Here is an 18,865-nt window from a genome sequence, read left to right on the forward strand (position 1 = left end):
ACCACAGGCCTCCGGTCAAACAGATCAACTATCCACAACTACCCTTTGACTCCTTCCACCAAGGCAATTTGAGTTAGTTCACCTTGGAGTCCATGTAAGTCCTTGTCAAAAGATTTGCTAAAGTCAATAAAAATAACTGCCACTGGCCTGCCCTCATCAATCCTCAGGGGTTATGGGGCAAAGGCAGGAGTTGGGGTTAGGAGAGAGAGAGATAGCAGAGTAGACTTGATGGGCAAAATGTCTAACTATGCTCCTATCACTTATGACCATATGACCTAATCCTCTTAGTGACCTCTTCAAAATAAACTCACAAAGCAATGCTGACTATCCTGAATAAGTCCTTGCCTATCCAAGTGCTGGCAGATCCTGTTCTCAAAATTTCCTTCTCACCACTTTTCCACTACTGACGTCAGACACAGCGGTCTGCAGTTCCTTGGCTTGTTCTTGCTGTTCTACTTAATTAATAGTACAACATTTGCCACCCTTCAATCTTTCAGAACTTCTTCAAGGGCCTCTGTAACTTCTTCATCTTTCCCACAAGGCACTTTAAAACTGCCAAGATCTCACCTTTGGTAATTCATATATATAATCAGAGACGTCACAACTCTTGTGCCTTAACTCCTTAGCTTCCACAGTCTATTCCTTAATGAAAACAAATGAAAAATATTCACTTAATATCTCTCCCATCTCTTGTGGATCTACACAAATACGACCATGCTAATATTTTGAGGAACTTATTCTTTCCCTAGCTGTCCTTTTATTCTTCATATACATGTAGAATATTTTTGGATTTTCCTTTATCTCACCTGTCAGCTCCATTTCATGTCCTTTTTATGCTCTCTCATTTGCCTTCTTCAGTGAAATCCTATACTCCTTCTTCTCATGGAAGGATTTGCTTGATTGCCTATGATGTAAGTCTGCTTTTTTTCCCCCCGACCAGGGCATCAATATTCTTTACCAACCAGAGTTCCCTAGACTTGCCAGCTTTGCCCTTCACCCTGTACACGTGCCATCTCACTTTTGAAAGCCACACACTGGCCTGTTGTCTTCTTGCTTAAGGGCCTGTCCCACTTTCACCACCTAATTCACGACCTTTTTTACTCGTGGACATTTTTCATCATGCTAGAAAAAACGCCCCGACCTACTTGATGCCACGAGTACCTACGACTAGCATCACGGCCTGCTATGACCTACCTACGACCTTGTGACGACCATGCTGTGAGTATGGTCGTGAATTAGGTCGTGAAAGTGGGACAGGCCCTTAAATAGACTCTTAAAATCATCCTCTGCGTTCCTGCCTAATGTCTCTAAAATCTCCCTTGCCTGAAGTTAGAACCTTAATTTGTGGGCCAGTCCTGTTCATCTCTATTACTTACTGTAAAACTAATGGCATTATGGCCATTAGTCCCAAGGTGCTCCCCAGATTGCTCCCCCAAACTTCTCCATTATCTCTCTGTAACACAGAGGTAACTCCTCACTCCCCCCCCCCTGCTGTAAACCATTATTATAAACACTTTTATCCCATGTCCTCCACCTTCTCTGCCAATCCTGGATAGGACAGGGATGGATGGGACAGGTTTGGAGGGACCAAACGCGGGCAGGTGGGACTAGTGTAGCTGGAACATGTTGGCCAATGTGGGCAAGTTGGACCGAAGGGCCTGTTTCCATGCTGTATCACTCTAGGACTCCCTGCCTCTAATCCGCCCATTGTCTGTGAGAGGAGGTCACGGAGTTCTTTATCAATAAGATTGAAATAGTCCGATCAGCTTCCTCTGCTGCTTCCCTTCCTTGCTCTGACCCAGAAGGTCAGGCTTCCGTTCACATCCCCTTTCACACTAGTACTGAATTCAAATCTTGCTATAGCTTCTCCTATCATCTGTCCAGTACCATCTGACCTTATGTTGTCCATGAGGCTGACTTGTTATTCCATTAAACTGCTGACTGTTCAATTATCTTTTCCAAAAGTTAACTAACCCTTTCAACAATTCTCTCTTGACAGCCACTGACCAATCACCTTCCAATTTATCATCATCCCTCTCAAATAAAAAAAATCCCATGATCTCTCCATGTATTTTCCTCTCTGAAGGTTTGAATGACCAATGCCCCACAAATCCCTATGTTTCCTTGGAATCCCATATATGAATCTGGTTCATCAAATTTGTCCCTGTTGCTCAGTATGAAAACACATTTTATTAAAGTCACTAATGGCAGTTTGCACCCCAGCAGTATGAACATTGACCTCTAATTTCAGGTACTTTCTCCTCCCCTTCTCAGCTCTCCCTCAGCCCACTGGCTCCTCTTCCTTTCTTCTTCCCGACCCCCCCCCCTCCCACCCTCACATCAGTCTGAAGAAGGGTTTCGGCCCGAAACGTCGCCTATTTCCTTCGCTCCATAGATGCTGCCTCACCCGCTGAGTTTCTCCAGCATTTTTGTCTACTGGCAAAACTAAATTATCTTTATTTCTAGGAAGGAACAACAGATGCTGGTTTAAACCGAAGATAGACACAAAATGCTGGAGTAACTCAGCGGGACAGGCAGCATCTCTGGAGAAGGAATGGGTGGCGTATTTGGTCGAGACCGTTCTTCAGACCTTTTGAAGAAGAGACTAGACCAGAAACGTCACCCATTCCCTCTCCAGAGATGCTGCATGTCCCGCTGAGTTATTCCAGCATTTTGTGTCTATCTTTATTTCTGTTTGACTTGATTGAACACACTATCCTCTCCAATATTTCTCAAGCGGCATCTGGTTGTAATGTTCCGCATGGATCCGTTCTCATTGTTGAGTCGTGTTGTTGCGGTTAACATGCTTGTGAAGCTGCAGCAAGTGAAAATGTATGTGGTCTGGTTCCTGGTGCATCTGATAATCGAACACTCCAGCCTCTTGCATCTCTAAGACTCTTCAGTCACTGGCAATGATGATACTTTCCACAGACATATCGCTACCTTTGATCTTTGAAGCTATGTCTGTGCCCCATTTCCCATCTGCTTGTCCATTGGCAATGCCTGATAATTGATCCTATTCGGCTTCCAGACTGCCAGTGAACATTTGCATCTCATAACCACCTCTCTGTAATCTCCTCCATCCTGGCAACCCTCAAGATGTCTGTACCTTTGCTTCACTGGAATTTCTCGTCACTTCACATTTATGACTCTGCAATAGACTGCCAGGGCCTTCTCTCGACCATTCACTCCCTTGATCTTGCCACGTGCTGCATGTCCAATGTTAATATTATCCTTGTGCCCAGCATCATATGTTCAATCCTTCATCTGAAAGTGTGTGTTTCTATGTTAATTTTTTGCCCCTGTCATGACTTCACATCAGCCTTGATTCAATGATTTCTTCAACAAAGTCAGTTCAGCAGTGATGTTTTTGCTCCCTGGTTGGGATATTAAATTTCAACTTGGATTGAATGACCTGACAAGTGTGGGCATTCTTAAAATGGAATCAGATGAATCAGATGCAAATAAATGATTTTTATTCCTGATTTTCAAACCTATTGGAGTTCATTTAATTAGATTTTATTACTTCAGATGGAAAATTTCATAGGAAAGGATTCTCAGATGTAAATTTTTCAATTTCATTTGGATCATCCAGGATTTCCCCACCTTTATATAGTTTATTTTTTCTCTATACTTCTTCCTTTTTGTAAAGAGTCAGGGAATTGTATGGCACAGAAACTGGCCCCTCAGCACGCATTGTCTATGCTGACCTTTTTGCCCTTCTACACTAATCCCACCTGCCCGCATTAAGTGCCTTGCCTATTTAAGTACCCGTCTAAATGTATCCGAAATGTAGTGATTGTATCTGACTGCACTGCCTCCTTTGGCAGCAAGATCCAGATATTCAATGTGCTCTGTGTGTTAAAAAAACCTCATTTACCCTCTAACTAGGATTGCCAACTTTCTCACTCCCAAATAACGGACAAATGGTCAAAATACGGGACAAATTCCCGACGGCAATTCATTGACCGACTTGGCCGTGGCTGGGTGAATGATGAGTTGGCCTGGGTGCTGGACTGCACACAAAGCCCAGCCGGCGGGCCAGCTGAGGAGTTTCGGCCCGGGCGTAATGTCCGGCATCCCATCCAACTCATGAACCGATGATCGGCCATGAGAAGGAGGGGTGGTGGTGTCGGTGGTAAGCGAAGGTTCGAAGGTCGGACAGCTGGCCGGGCTGTCAACTGACGGGGCCACGGGTGAGGCGCTGCTGCTGCACACCATGGGCTGCACTACGTTGGGACGGGTGAGGCTGGGCCAGACGCGGTGCTCCGACCCGACAGTCTCCTCGACCCGAGTAGTAGCAGTCAAATACGGGACAAGGGCGGTCCCGTACGGGACAAATCAATTTAGCCCAAAATACGGGATGTCCCGGCTAATACGGGACAGTTGCCAACCCTACCTCAAACTCCAAAACCCCTCTCATCTTAAACCTAGGCCCTGGAGTTTTTAATACCCTTCTCCCCTGAACATCATGGAATAAATATTCCATTTACCATATCCATAACTCATTGGATGAGGTCATTGTATAATTTTATTGTTTTCTTTTGATTAAGGCACATCTTTAATTGCATGTGCTAATTTAATCCTTTCATCTTGATCTGCAATATTTTAGTCAGAAATCTTGTTGAAGGGAATGTAGATTCTTCCAAATGCGCATGGTATGTAGAAACATAGAAACATAGAAAATAGGTGCAGGAGTAGGCCATTCGGCCCTTCGAGCCTGCACCGCCATTCAATATGATCATGGCTGATCATCCAACTCAGTATCCTGTACCTGCCTTCTCTCCATACCCCCTGATCCCTTTAGCCACAAGGGCCACATCTAACTCCCTCTTAAATATAGCCAATGAACTGGCCTCAACTACCTTCTGCGGCAGAGAATTCCAGAGATTCACCACTCTCTGTGTGAAAAAAGTTTTCCTCATCTCGGTCCTAAAAGATTTCCCCCTTATCCTTAAACTGTGACCCCTTGTTCTGGACTTCCCCAACATAGGGAACAATCTTCCTGCATCTAGCCTGTCCAACCCCTTAAGAATTTTGTAAGTTTCTATAAGATCCCCCCTCAATCTTCTAAATTCTAGCGAGTACAAGCCGAGTCTATCCAGTCTTTCTTCATATGAAAGTCCTGACATCCCAGGAATCTGTCTGGTGAACCTTCTCTGTACTCCCTCTATGGCAAAAATGTCCTTCCTCATATTAGGCGTATATTATTATTTTGCTTGTATCATTTTTATGTTATTTGTTCCCATTACTTCTCAGAGAGTAAGCTAAATACATTGACTATTTTTAAAATTTTACTCTGGGGAAAATAGTAAAATTCAAATGATCAGGTAAAGAAGGCAAAGATAAAGTAACAGAATTTGAGAGCTTTGTAGTTTAGTGCAGAGATACAGTGCGGAAACAGGCCCACCGAGTCCGCACCGACCAGCGATCCCCACACACTAACACGATCCTACACACACTGGGGACAATTTACATTTATACCAAGCCAATTAACCTACAAACCTGTATGTCTTTGGAGTGTGGGAGGAAACCAGAGATCTTGGGGAAATCCCACACGGTCACGGGGAGAACGTACAAAATCTATACAGACAGCACCCGTAGTTGGGATCGAACCTCTGGCGCTGTAAGGCAACAACTCTACCGCTGCGCCACCTTGCCCATGTGTATGTGGTGTTGCAATTTTACAAGCATGGGAAGACTTCTAGTTCCTCTAACTTCAAGTAACCCAGCTGTCTCCTTATTGCAGATTTAGAACCAGTGACTGATTCTTTTTGCATTGTGTTTATGTTTGCAATAATTCAATTATCCTATTAAAAAATGAACTAGATTTCCTGCTTTTCTTTTATAGTTTTATCCATGTCCCCATGCTTCAATTGTTCAGCCATAAGGGGAACTTCTATGAAAAAGAATTTTGTTACCAATGGAATACAAATATGAATATATATTTTCAAATATTATCACGCACCTTTATTTATTTTATTATATTATTGAAAAGAGACGCAAAGATCACCTTTCCTCAACGTGATCTTTTTCATAGAACGGAGTCCTATATAGAGACCTTGCGAAAATTCAGTTTTCTGTAATCAAGTCCAAAAACTATTGCGTTTCTAAATGGTACCTAACCAAGTTTGTCTGCAGTTTCAACTTATAATTAAAGACTTGCATATGCTTGTCAACAATTTATTTGTTTTCTTCATTGTCCATGATTAATGAAATGCCAACATCTGCCAAAATGCCACAATTTTTCTGCTCTGTAACTTCCATGCCATTATCACTTCGATATTGTTCCCTTTCAACCTATTTCTCATGGTTTCACACATCACAGATATGCCACCTCTGTTGATCTAGCCGATTTAGATTTATCTCAATTTCAATGTTAAATTCACCAACGTCACACATTGGATTTGATGTCAGCAGCAAACTTGAAAGACGTATGTTCTCTCCAAAGTAATTTATAAAAATAATGTCCAGTGATATGATCATTGATCCTTTATGACTTCTATACTTGTCATTTAGTTCATTGTTTCAGTAGTTTACAATAATCAGTTTCCACTGTAAGTCTTGCCATATTGTCATAAGTCATGCATCAGTGCCACTTTAATATTTCGCCATCTTTCAGTACTCTTATGTGGGAGATTAGCATATGCCTTATGAAATCAATGTAAATAATATCCACAGCTTAAACTTTATCCTGTACCTAATAAACTCCAGAATTCAGAAATTCAATGTCAATCTAATGCCGGGCCTCTCTAATTGGATTAGGGAGTTCTTCTCCACTTTTGTAGAAATTGGCATATCTCATGCCGATATGTAACATAATAATTAGAAGCAGATGATTCTTGAAAGTTGTGGTTCATATTTGCTACTGTCCATTCTGCTGGCAGATTATTTGCTTTTTGGTCAATTTTAATACATGTTGAGATCAGTTTACTAAATGGTCACCAATGTCCTTATCTCTAATCGGCCGAATCAATGCTATTAAAATGTTTATCCTACCTAAATTTTTGTATTCATTTCAGACAATACCAATTTTTATTGCTAAATCTTTCTTTGATATTATTGACTCAAAAATATCTTCATATATATGGCAGAATTAAAAATCCCACAGAAGTAAAAAATACTCACAGAAATTTAAAAAAGACAGTGGTTTGGCACTGCCGAACCTTAGATTCTACTATTGGGCAGTTAATGCTCGCTATTTAACGTTTTGGACAAAAGATTTAGAAGATACCCAATGTCCAGGATGGATAAATCTTGAGCGTGATTCTATACAAGGGCTATCATTGGCTTCTATTCTAGGGGCCTTGTTACCTTTTATAATTATGAGATTGAATAAATATACGACTAACCCAATAATAAGACATACACTCCGAATATGGTTTCAATTTCATAAGTTTTTTGGATTGAATGATTTTATCTATCGTATCTAATTTTTTCTTCCAACCTTCTAGTACTGTTCAAGCTTTCTGTTATGGAAGAGGAAGGGATTAGCAGCTTTTCGTGATTTGTTTTCGGATGGTTGTTTTATGTCTTTTGAACAACTCTCCAATAAATATAATTTACCTAACTCACATTTCTTTAGATATTTACAAATTAGACATTTTTTGAAGGCTATTCTACCTTTTTTTCCGGAACAACATCAAACCGAAAACTTGGAAAAAATTTACATTTGAACCCTTATCAGAAAGGTTTAATAATGACTATGAGTTGATTTTGAAATTACAAAAAGATACATTTGATAACATTAAGAATGACTGGGAAAGAGAACTTCAAATTTCTCTACCGATAGAGAAATGGGAGAGGATTCTTCAATTGGTTAATACTTCCTCAATGTGTGCAAGACACGCTTTGATACAATTCAAGGTGGTTCACAGAGCTCATATGTCAAAAAATAAGTTAGCTCGTTTTTATGGTCATATAAATTCTACCTATGACAGATGTAATTCTGAAGTGGCCTCACTGACTCATGTATTTTGGTCCTGCCCACTTTTGGAAAAATATTGGAAATACATTTTTGATACTATTTCTGTAGATTTAGGTATTGAATTACAACCTCATCCTATTACTGCAATTTTTGGGCTACCATTGTTAGATTCTATTAACCTGTCCCATTCAGCCCATCAGTTGATTGCTTTTACTACATTAATCGCCAGAAGATCTATTTTATTTAAATGGAAAGACTCTAACCCTCCAACCACACTCCATTGGTACTCTGAAACGATATCATGTTTAAATTTAGAAAAAATTAGGTGACATTGTTGAACCCTTGGTTACATTTGAAGATTTATTCAACATTTTCCCACAACATAAATTGTCCCCTCTCCAACCGTTGTAATAATTATTTTACCTTTATACGGTGGAACGGACTTGACGACAAACAGGGACCTAAATTGTTGAAATTCTTTGCAGCCCAGATTCTGTTTTGCTTTTTGTTCTAGTTTAGGGGGTTTTGTTTTTCTCTCTTTTTCCCTTCTTTCTTTTTTTTTCTTTTTATCTTTTTGTTTTTATATATACAAAGTTCTCTTTTAAACACTTAACTATATTTACATAGAGACCGGTAGGTCTATACTCAATGTGTATTTTGAAATTGGACTTATATTTAGGTTATACTTGTTATTAATGTAATCCTGATCCCTATGTATCAATATCATTGTTATGTTTATCATTATTTTCTTTTTTTGAAAAAAACTAATAAAACGATTTTAAAAAAAGGATGAGATCAGTTATGAGTATTGTGATGCACATATAATTGGTAGATACTTGCTTGCAGCATCGCCAATTGATGTTTATATCAGTAAATTCTGCCCCACTTCTCTATTTTCCTAATTCACCAAAAATGATTCTGCCAGTGCCCAGTGTCCAGTGCCTTCAGAGCCATGATCACAGTGAATGACAGTGCTGGCTCGAGGGGCGAATGGCCTCCTCCTGCACCTATTGTCTATTGTCTCGCAATCATGGTCTCAACACTTTTCTGATTGTTCAACTTCACTCTCCTCTTTCCTTCTTGCATCATATTTTGCAGGCTTCTTATTCATTACCCCTCTTTGTTCCTTGGAGTAGGTTTAACAAGTAGTAGATAGCACTTAATCTGTCTTTTATCAAATTAATTTATTTAGCATTGTTTAGTCTGGCATGTATGCGTTTTCCTTACTGTTTTCAAATATCCTCATGTTAGTTCACACTTGAATTCTCTAATTTAATTCTCTAATTTTAAATAATCATCGCCACCTAAACGGTGTGAACTAACATGAGGATATTTGAAAACAGTAAGGAAAACGCATAGGCTCATAAGAGTTGTTTTTAATGGTGCATTTCAGGACATCCTGAGATGCATCACACCCAATGAACTACTTTTAAAGTGTAGTCTGGATGAAAATTTAAGAACACTTTTCCCAATTATAGCGCTAACTCTTTTGCAATTCTTCATGGGATCTTTTACACCTATCTCAGACATTTATCTCTCTGTCATTTCATCTCCATCTCATTCGAAAGGATGAGATTGCTACACTGTCAGTATTGCACTGGACAGGCAATTTACATGTTTGAATTTGCCTCTGGGTCCTACTCTTTGAATGCAACATCCAATGACAGGTTAGTCACAGCTGAGTACATACCAAATAAGCTATTTAAATAAGTGTGTGTGTATTGCTATTCTTATTGTCGCCACTGCTGCAATTTAAGCCACTGAGCGCAGATTTAAGTTGCGTAGAAGTGTGGAAAGATGTTGGTATTGGTTTGAGGAAGAATGTTGGCTAGAATGAGTGAATTTTCAGTTCATGGAATCTCTGTGTACGTCCGAGTAAAGGGCCTGTCCCACTTTCACGACCTAATTCACGACCATTTTTACTCGTGGACATTTTTCATCAGGCTAGAAAAAACGCCCCGACCTACATGATGCCACGAGTACCTATGACTAGCATCATGACCTACCTACGACCTCGTGACGACCATGCTACGAGTATGAGTCAAGGGTAAACTCGGCACAGGTGGTGAAAGTGGGACAGGCCCTTAAGGCAGGTGGGCTTGGTTCCATATTTTAGTTTCCTGTCGAATCTGTTCCTGTATATGATCTCTTGCATGCTGTGTCAGCCTATAAAGTGAAGACCTGCAGTATGCTAGCAATACTGCATCTCTCCCCAACAACCTGAATGCATTCTATGCTCACTTTGAACAAAATTGAATGGCGTTATCCACCTCGACTGCCTTGTCACTGTCGCAGATGTTAAATCGGTTTTGCTCAGAGTGAACCCATTGAAAATAACTGGACTGATGAAGTCTCCGGCTGAATCCTCAGGACCTGCGTGGATCAGGTGGCAGGAATATTCAGTCATCTTTAACCTCTTCTCATTTTTGAGGTCCCAACCTGCTTTAAAATGATCCCGGTGCCACAAACAGTAAGGCCGCATGCATTAATGCCGATGACATCACCGTCATGGTGACATGAAGCTGGTCATGGTACTTTGATTCCACCCTCCCGTACTGCTTTGATCAACGGCAGTTTGCCTACCATCCCAACAGGTCCATTGAATACCCCACTCGCCTGGCCCTGCACCCATTGCTTGGACTTCTGTATAACAAGGACACATACGTCAGACTTACTTATTTGACTGTTTGTCAGCCTTCGACTATATAATCTCAACCAAACTCAGTGTGTAGGAAGGAACTGCTGATGCTGGTTTAAACCGAAGATAGACACAAACAGCTGGAGTAACTCAGCGGGTCAAACAGCATCTATGGAGAAAAGAATAGGTGATGTTTCAGGTTGAGAAGAAGGATCTCAAACCGAAATGTCATCTATTCCTTTTCTCCAGAGATGCTGTCTGGCCAGCTGAGTTACTCCAGCTTTTTGTGTCTTTCCCAATGGAATTCATCTCCAAACTCCTGGACTTAGGAGGCAGCATCCCCTCTGCAACTGGATCCTTGACTTCCTGACGCACAGGCCACAATCTGAGCATGTGTCGAAACATCTTACACAATAATTCTTAATACCAGTGCCCCACAAGGATGCGTTCTCAGGCCCTTGCAATACTTCCTGTATACCCAGGACAGTAAGGACAAATTCTGCTCTATCTCCATTTACAAGTTTACAGACACGCCACAGTCGTGGACTGATCTTGAATATTGATGAGATCGAGTACAGGAAGGAGATAGAGAGTTTAGTAACATGGTGTCAAGATTACAACGTTTTCCTCAATGTTAGTAAGGTGAGACACTGGGTATTGACTTCAGGAAACAAACAATGGTGGACATGCCCAATCAATGATGCCAAAGTCGAGATGGTCAAGAACTTCAAATTTCTTGGTGTAAAAATCACCAACAGCTTATCCTGAACCAACCATATTGTGGGTATAGCCAAGGAAGCACACTATCAGCTTGACTTCCTGTTAAGACTAAACAGCCTGTCCCACCAGCATGCGACTGCATGCGGCAAGCGCGACCTAACGTGGTCGCTTGAGCTGTACGGTCTCGCGGGGCCGGTCCCACTTCGATCGCCGGAGCTGTATGGAGTTGTGTGGAGCTGGTCCCGACATTGCGCGGGGCTCCGAAAAACTGACACTGTCCAAAAATTCCGTGCGACAGCGGCCTGTGGACCTGCAGCCGCATTGAGGCTGTACGTAGCACCTCGACGGGCGTACGCAGCGCCTCGACGGTCATACACAGCGTCTTGACGGCGTACGCCTAGCGCGTGGTGTTGCGCGATGACGTCACTGCCCGGTGTGCCGTTGTGTGATGACGTAACCGCCCGACGCCGTGCGACGTCCAAATTCAGTCGGCCCGCCTCCTGTCCAGCTGATTGGCGAGTATGATGTCGGGACCAGCCCCGCACAACTCCAGACGGCTCCGCGGTTGGAAGTGGGACCGGCCCCGCGAGGCCTTACGCCTCAAGCCACCACGTTTGGTCGCGATAGACGCATGCAATCGCATGCTGGTGGGACAGGCCTTAAGGAAGACTAATGTCTCCAGTGACTCTTACCAGCTTTCACAGATACATCGTTGAAGGCATTCCATCAGACGCATCACAACCTGGTTTAACAAGAGCTCTGTCCAAGACTAGGAGAAATTGCAGACAGTAGTCGATGTAACCTTGTCCATCACGCCAACTAGCCCCGCCCCCAACACCTCAATCTTCACCATGCTGCCTCGGGAAAGCAGCCATCATAATTAACAACCACTTTCAACCTGTTTTTCCGGCTTCACCCATCGGGCAGAAGAAATAAAAGCTTGAAAGCACTTGGCATCAGGATCAAGAACGGGTTATTTCCTGCTGTTTTCAGACTGCAGAATGTTCCTCCCATAGAATAGGCCATAATCCTGATCTTCCAACCCACCTCATTGAGGACCTTGGATATTTTTCCTTTAACTGCGAAGCTGTAACAATATATTCTACACGTGTTATTTTTTTCTTGACGCTACCCTTGTATTTGTGTATAATTTGACTTTACTTGTGTATAATATGATTGACTGGAGAACATGCTAATGAAGCTTTACATTGTTTCACTGTATCCCGTTGCATGTGACAATAATATATCAGAACCAATCTTTTACGGATTTGGACGCAAAGAGTCAAACCCCAGATTCAAATGATTACAAAATCTCCCATGTTGGTGCAGCAATGACTATTGGCGATCTGCAACACAGATTTAAAACGGATAAATTAAAATTGTCGGTCACAATTAGATGTTTGTGCTTACAATGAAACATCGGGTAGGAACCCTGGTGATTATTCATTTCACCTACTTATTATTGTGGCCACGCAGCTCATGCTGCCTCGTCTCATTTCCCTTTAACTCTGTAATTTATTCTCTCTTGCATGCCCATCCACTTAGCTTTATTTCCTTAAGCTATAATTTATGATAACCACTCTGTGTGCCTCAACATACTAGAGGAAATCCCACTCCTTCATAAGGGAAATGTCTATGCAGAACGAACCCAAGGTCAGGATCTAACCCAGGTCTCTAGAACTGTAAGTTTAGTTTAAAGATACATTAGTTTAGAGAAACAGGCCCTTCGGCCCACCGTGCCTGCGCCGACCAGCGATGCCCGCATGTTAATCCTATCCTACACACAAAAGGGACAATTTAAACATACACCAAGCCAATTTACCTGCAAACCTGTACGGCTTTGGAGTGTGGGAGGAAACCGAAGATCTCGGAGAAAAAAGGTACAAACTCCGTACAGATGGCATCCATAGTCTGGATCGCACCTCGGGTCTCCGGCGCTGCAAGTGCTGTATTGCAGCAACTCTACCGCTGCGCCACTGTGACGCCCATTGTGCCACTGTGGTGCCCAGTTAGGTTGTATAGATGAGATAGTTATAGTGGTGTTGAACGTTGCCTACCGCTGCCTTGGCATTTCAGTACTAGGAATCTGAGATACTTGTGGTACATAACATCAAGGAACAAATGAAATATCAATGATAGATATAAATGCTGGAGAAACTCAGCGGGTTAGGCATTATCATAAATGAATTATCAATGGTCTTCTCAAAAAATAGAGCCCATTACTTGATCATTGTCCATCTGAGATATCTGGGAATATTTTGGTTTGCGGTTTAAAAGAAATGAGAATAAAGAGAGCGAGTAAATGGTTGGGATTGAACTTGGATGTTGGTCATCAGATGGAATTTTAAACATTTAAAATTTAACATTTGTTCCAGACTTGAGCTGCTCTGGATAGAAATAGATCAGAGCATTATTGTGAGGAGTAAAATAATAAACTGCTGAAGGATCTCAATGAGTCAGGAAGTATCTGTGGAGGCAGAGGGATGGTTGTTGGTTTGGGTTGAGACCCTGCATCGGGACAGTGTTGAAGAGAGCCAGCCAGTATAAAGACAAGAGAGGGAAGGAGTTAGCCAGGGGGTGGCAGGCATGAGGTGGAACCAGGTGAGGAAGGGGAGTTGTGGAGCTAGATCAGAAACTCGAATGTGATGTCAAGTCAAGTCAAGTCAATTTTATTTCTATAGCACATTTAAAAACAACTCTCGTTGACCAAAGTGCTTTACATTAGTGCAGGTACTAACGTGCTACATACAATGGTACATAGATCTAACAATACATACATAAATACATACATACAGTGCTCCCTCAGAGGACCTCAAGAAAGGCTTGAGAGTAGAAATAAGTTTTATGTCTGGACTTAAAAGAGTTGATGGAGGGGGCAGTTCTGATGGGAAGAGGGATGCTGTTCCACAGTCTAGGTGCTGCAACCGCAAAGGCACGGTCGCCCCTGAGCTTATGCCCAGACCGCGGAATGTTCAGTAACCTCAAGTCGGCCGATCTGAGGGACCTGGAGGTGGTGTGGTGGGTAAGCAGACTTTTGATGTAGGTGGGCGTGAGCCCGTTAAGGGCTTTGTAAACAAAAAGAAGGAGCTTGAAATTGATTCTGAACCACACAGGGAGCCTGTGGAGAGAGGCCAGAATCGCGGTGATGTGGTCCCTTTTTCGGGTGCCCGTCAGGAGTCTCGCTGCGGCGTTTTGGACCAGTTGCAGGCGGGACATGATGATGTGGAGATACGGAAGGTGATAAGTGGATCACAAAAGGTTGCAGATGCTGGAATCTGATAAGGGAAATAAGTGAAAGTAGATAAAGGAGGGTGATGGGCAGATGAAGGATAAGTGCGTGACTGGTAGGCAGATGGAGCCAGGTGGGGAAGAGGGACTGCGGTTTGTTTGTTGAGCGAACCTGGGCACATCAGGAGGAGAGGGAGAGGAATACAGAAAAAGCGGGTTACCTGAAACTGGAAAATGTTTTGTTTAGTTTTAGTTTAGAGATACAGTGCGGAAACAGGCCCTTCCACTCTCAGAGTCCGCACCAACCAGTGATTCCCACATATTAACACTATCCTACTCACAATAGGGACAATTAACATTTATACCAAGCCAATTAATCTACAAACCTGTACGTCTTTGAAGTGTGGGAGGAAACTGAAGATCTTGGAGAAAACCCACGCAGGTCACGAAGACAATGTCCGTACAGATAGCACCCGCAGTCAGGATCGAGCCCAGATCTCTATCGCTGCACCACTGTGCTGCCCAATAATGTTGAGACAATTGGGTTGTTGACCACCCATGCGGAAGGAACTGCAGATGCTGGTTTACACCGAAGATAGACACAAAATGCTGGAGTAACTCAGCGGCCCAGCAGCATCTCTGGAGAGAAGGAATGTGTGATGTTGTGGGTCGAGGCCCTTCTTCAGACTTCTGGTCTGAACAAGCTTTTAGTTTGTTGCCTAACCCGCTGAGTTTCACCTTCAGTTTCCCTTTTGCTCCAGATTTGTCTCCACAGTTTTACTCCCCAACAAGTTGTTCCTAAAATGAAGTATCGAAAGACTAAAATAATTTTCGCTTGATGTACAAAATATTAAAAATTTCAAAGCAAAATTGAAATTTGCGCAACACAGTGTTAAATTCAAATAAAACATTTCCCGAATGCGCAAGGTTGAGATATCCTCTACTGGTTCGTAAGCTTGCAGATGACGCCGAGATTGCTGAGGTCGCTGACTGTGAGAAGGCTGATAAAGGACACAGTGCGGTAGAGATCACCTGCATAAATGGGTGGAGAACTGACCATTGCAAGAAAGTGTGAGGTGAGGTCAACTGTAAAGGGAAAGTAAACCATAAAAGCATTGATGTGCAGAGGGATCTTGGGATGCTAGTCCACAACTCCCTGAAAGGGGCAACACAAGTAGATAGAGGGAATCACTTCCCTCTGGAAGGCGACTCCGGACTGTCAAAGCCACCACAGCCAGACATAAAAACAGCTTTATTCCACGAGTAGTAGCTCTACTCAATAACCAAAAATCTGTAGCCTCCTTTTGCTCTTGTATTTTATTTAATTCACATGTTTAATCAATAATGTTTTATTATTAATGTTTTATGTATCATTCCTAAATGGCACTGTATTGTCATGTTGTCACTAGCGGGCGGAGCGCCAAAGCAAATTCCTTGTAAGTGAATACTTGGCCAATAAATGTATTAATTAATTCATTCATTCATAAAGAAGGCACACAGTACACTTGCTTTAATAGGTCGGGGCATTAAGTATGAATCGGGGAGTCATGGTGTTAAGCTGCATTTGGAGAATTGTGTGCAGGTTTGGTCACCTGTTTACAGGAAGGAGTGGAGGCTTTGGAAAGGGTGCAGGGGAGGTTTAGCAGAATGATGCCTGGATTAGGGGGTATTAGCTACAGGGAGAGGTTGGATAGACTTGGGTTGTTTTCTCTAGAATGCCGGAGGTTGTGGGGAGACTTGATAGAAATATATAAAATTCTGAGAGGCATAGATAGCGTGGACAGACAGAACATTTTTTCCCAGGATGGAAATATCAAAACTGGAGGGCATAACTTTAAGATGTGATTGGCAAAGATTAATGGATTTGTGCGGGGCAAGTTTTTTTTTACACAGAGGGTGGTGAGTGCTTGGAATACACAGTACCTGGTAGTTGAAGCAGGTACATTAGTGGCATTGAAAATATGCGTATGGATATGCGTATGGATATGCAGGGAGTAGAGGGAAGATGGACACAAAATGCTGGAGTAACTCAGCGGGACAGGCAGCATCTCTGGATGGAAGGAATGATATGGGTTGTGTGCAGGTAGATATGTGACGGCCACGGGACATGGGAGAGGAGAAAATACAGGAATCTTACTGGGTTTTCTGTAAACTTCACCACAGTCCACTTGTACACAATTGCACTTTCACACAGAAAAAACAAGTTTAGGGAAATTATTTGGGAGTCGTCCAAAAAAAGCAGCTTGGTTTAACCAGACTTTGCCCTTGTTGTATAAAAGGGAAGTGTATGCTTATCAGATGTGAGCTGGGACAGGAATTAGGCTTGGGGAGTTTGGAAGCTGAAAGTACATTACATCTGGTACTGGCTTGTTTGTCAAAATGATAAGCTGATAACGATATTAAGGTTGGACAGGGGCTATATCCCTTACTGGTTTGTTCTTAAAATACAGAGATGAGAATTTGAAGGGAGGTTTAATCACTTTCCTCATTTATTGCTATTACCATAGCTCACATTCTGAACGGAAATCTTTATCAATATGATTTTGTTATCTTCACAATATTGATAATCTAAAAGCTAATGACATGGCAGAATAGAGGGTTATGACACATTGATTTGAAATATTAGTTATCATAGCTTCAAAATAAAGACAAACATGTACTTTGGGCGACAACTTGTAATACTGTCATATGCTGTGTAACTAGGTAAACTTATCAAATCAATCTTGCCACCATAAATTTAGAAAGTATCGTTATCAAGTTACTGTGAAAGTACATTGTGAAAGTTGATAATGGACACCATCGCCTCCCGCAATATATAGACAATCCCAGTATTGTATTAATGCAAAAGATAGACACAAAAAGCTGGAGTAACTCAGCGGGACAGGCAGCATCTCTGGAGAAAAGGAATAGGTGACGTATCGTGTCGAGACCCTTCTTCAGACTGAGAATCGGGGGAAAGGGAAACAAATTAAATAGACGGTGACATAGAGAGAGATATCGAACAGATGAATGAAAGATATGCATGATAAAGGAAACGGGCCATTGTTAGCCGTGGGCTAGGTGAAAATGAGTTACGGACAATGAGACTCAACAGGACAACTTTGAAACTAGTGCAAGACTTGGGTGGGCGAGGGACTTAGAGAGGGGATGCAAGCATTGCTTGAAGTTAGAGAAATCAATTTTCATACCACTGGGTCGTAAGCTGCCTAAGCGCAATATGAGGTGCCGTTCCTCCAATTTGTGTTTGGCCACACTCTGACTTTTGGGGATGTGGGGTCTCCTGTGATCTATTATACTTTTGTCATAGACTATGACCACAGTTTTCTGCTTCTGGCTTTTCCCCACTTAACTGGTTAGAATCTTCCCAAGTCCAGAATGATACTTAGTCTAATGCTGTTGCTGAGTGCTAATCCTGAGTCACCTCTAACCTCTTGAACTTTTAATGGAATCCTGCATGCGGCACCGATGTTCGTAGATTTCTTAGCACTTTGTGGAAAAATAACATCGTATGTTGATTTCCCCACTTGAACCAGTTGAATTAAATGTATTTCACTGTCTTTAAGTGGGTGATGTTTCGGGTTTCGGGTGGGGGGCGCCGTTGAGTGTGGAAGCCTCGCCTGCACCTCGTCCTTTTATCCTTTTTATTTTTAGTCGGTCAAAAAGTTTTGTTTTGGAGGTCTTTTAGTCTTTTTTATGTGGGGGGTGGGCGGTGGGGGGGAAGGGGGAAGGGGGAAACCATTTTTCCCAGTCACTACCTGGTCGAGGAAGCGTCTTTTCCCCGAGCCGCATCGTCGCCCCCTTCTCCGCGCGGCCTACCATCAGGATTGGCGCGGCCTTTCCTGCCGGAGACCGGCCAGAGCTTCAGCTTCAGCAGCGGCACAGCACTGAAGTACCATCGCGGAGCGGGCGATGCCTTACTGGGGTCGCCGCGTGGAGCTCCGGAGTGCTGGAATTGCCGACTTTAACACCGTGGAGCTGTTGTTTGCGGAGCTTCCAGCCACGGGCGGTGCTGACTTTAACATTGCGGAGTCCTGGGATCCCTTTGCCGAGGGCCACCAGTGTTGAATCGCCGCCCAGCTCAGCCTGTGGACTTCGGGAGTCGCGGTCGCCGGTAGGAAGCGGCCGATTCGGAACTCCGAGCCACTGGGAATGTTCTTCTGTTCCGACGTCAAAGTTTCGATCATCCCGGCGAGAGGGCCTGAACATCGGGCCGCCGTAGCGGCGACTGCGGAGGGCTCGAGGCCCCGACCGCGGGTGAACGAAGAGGAAGGAAGATGCCTGAACTTTGTTGCCTTCCCTCACAGTGGGAAACACTGTGTGGGAATGTTCATGTTAAATTCTATCATGTATTG

At 42.9% G+C, this 18,865-nt stretch overlaps 1 protein-coding gene across 3 annotated transcripts in view; it reads left to right on the forward strand.

The window, feature by feature from the left end:
- Positions 1-18,865, forward strand: part of zfpm1 (zinc finger protein, FOG family member 1) — a 267,911-nt gene that overhangs the window by 81,710 nt on the left and 167,336 nt on the right. The gene's annotated exons all lie outside the window — the stretch shown is intronic.

This window comes from Amblyraja radiata, chromosome 17 (assembly GCF_010909765.2).
Source record: "Amblyraja radiata isolate CabotCenter1 chromosome 17, sAmbRad1.1.pri, whole genome shotgun sequence".
Lineage (NCBI taxonomy): Eukaryota > Metazoa > Chordata > Chondrichthyes > Rajiformes > Rajidae > Amblyraja > Amblyraja radiata.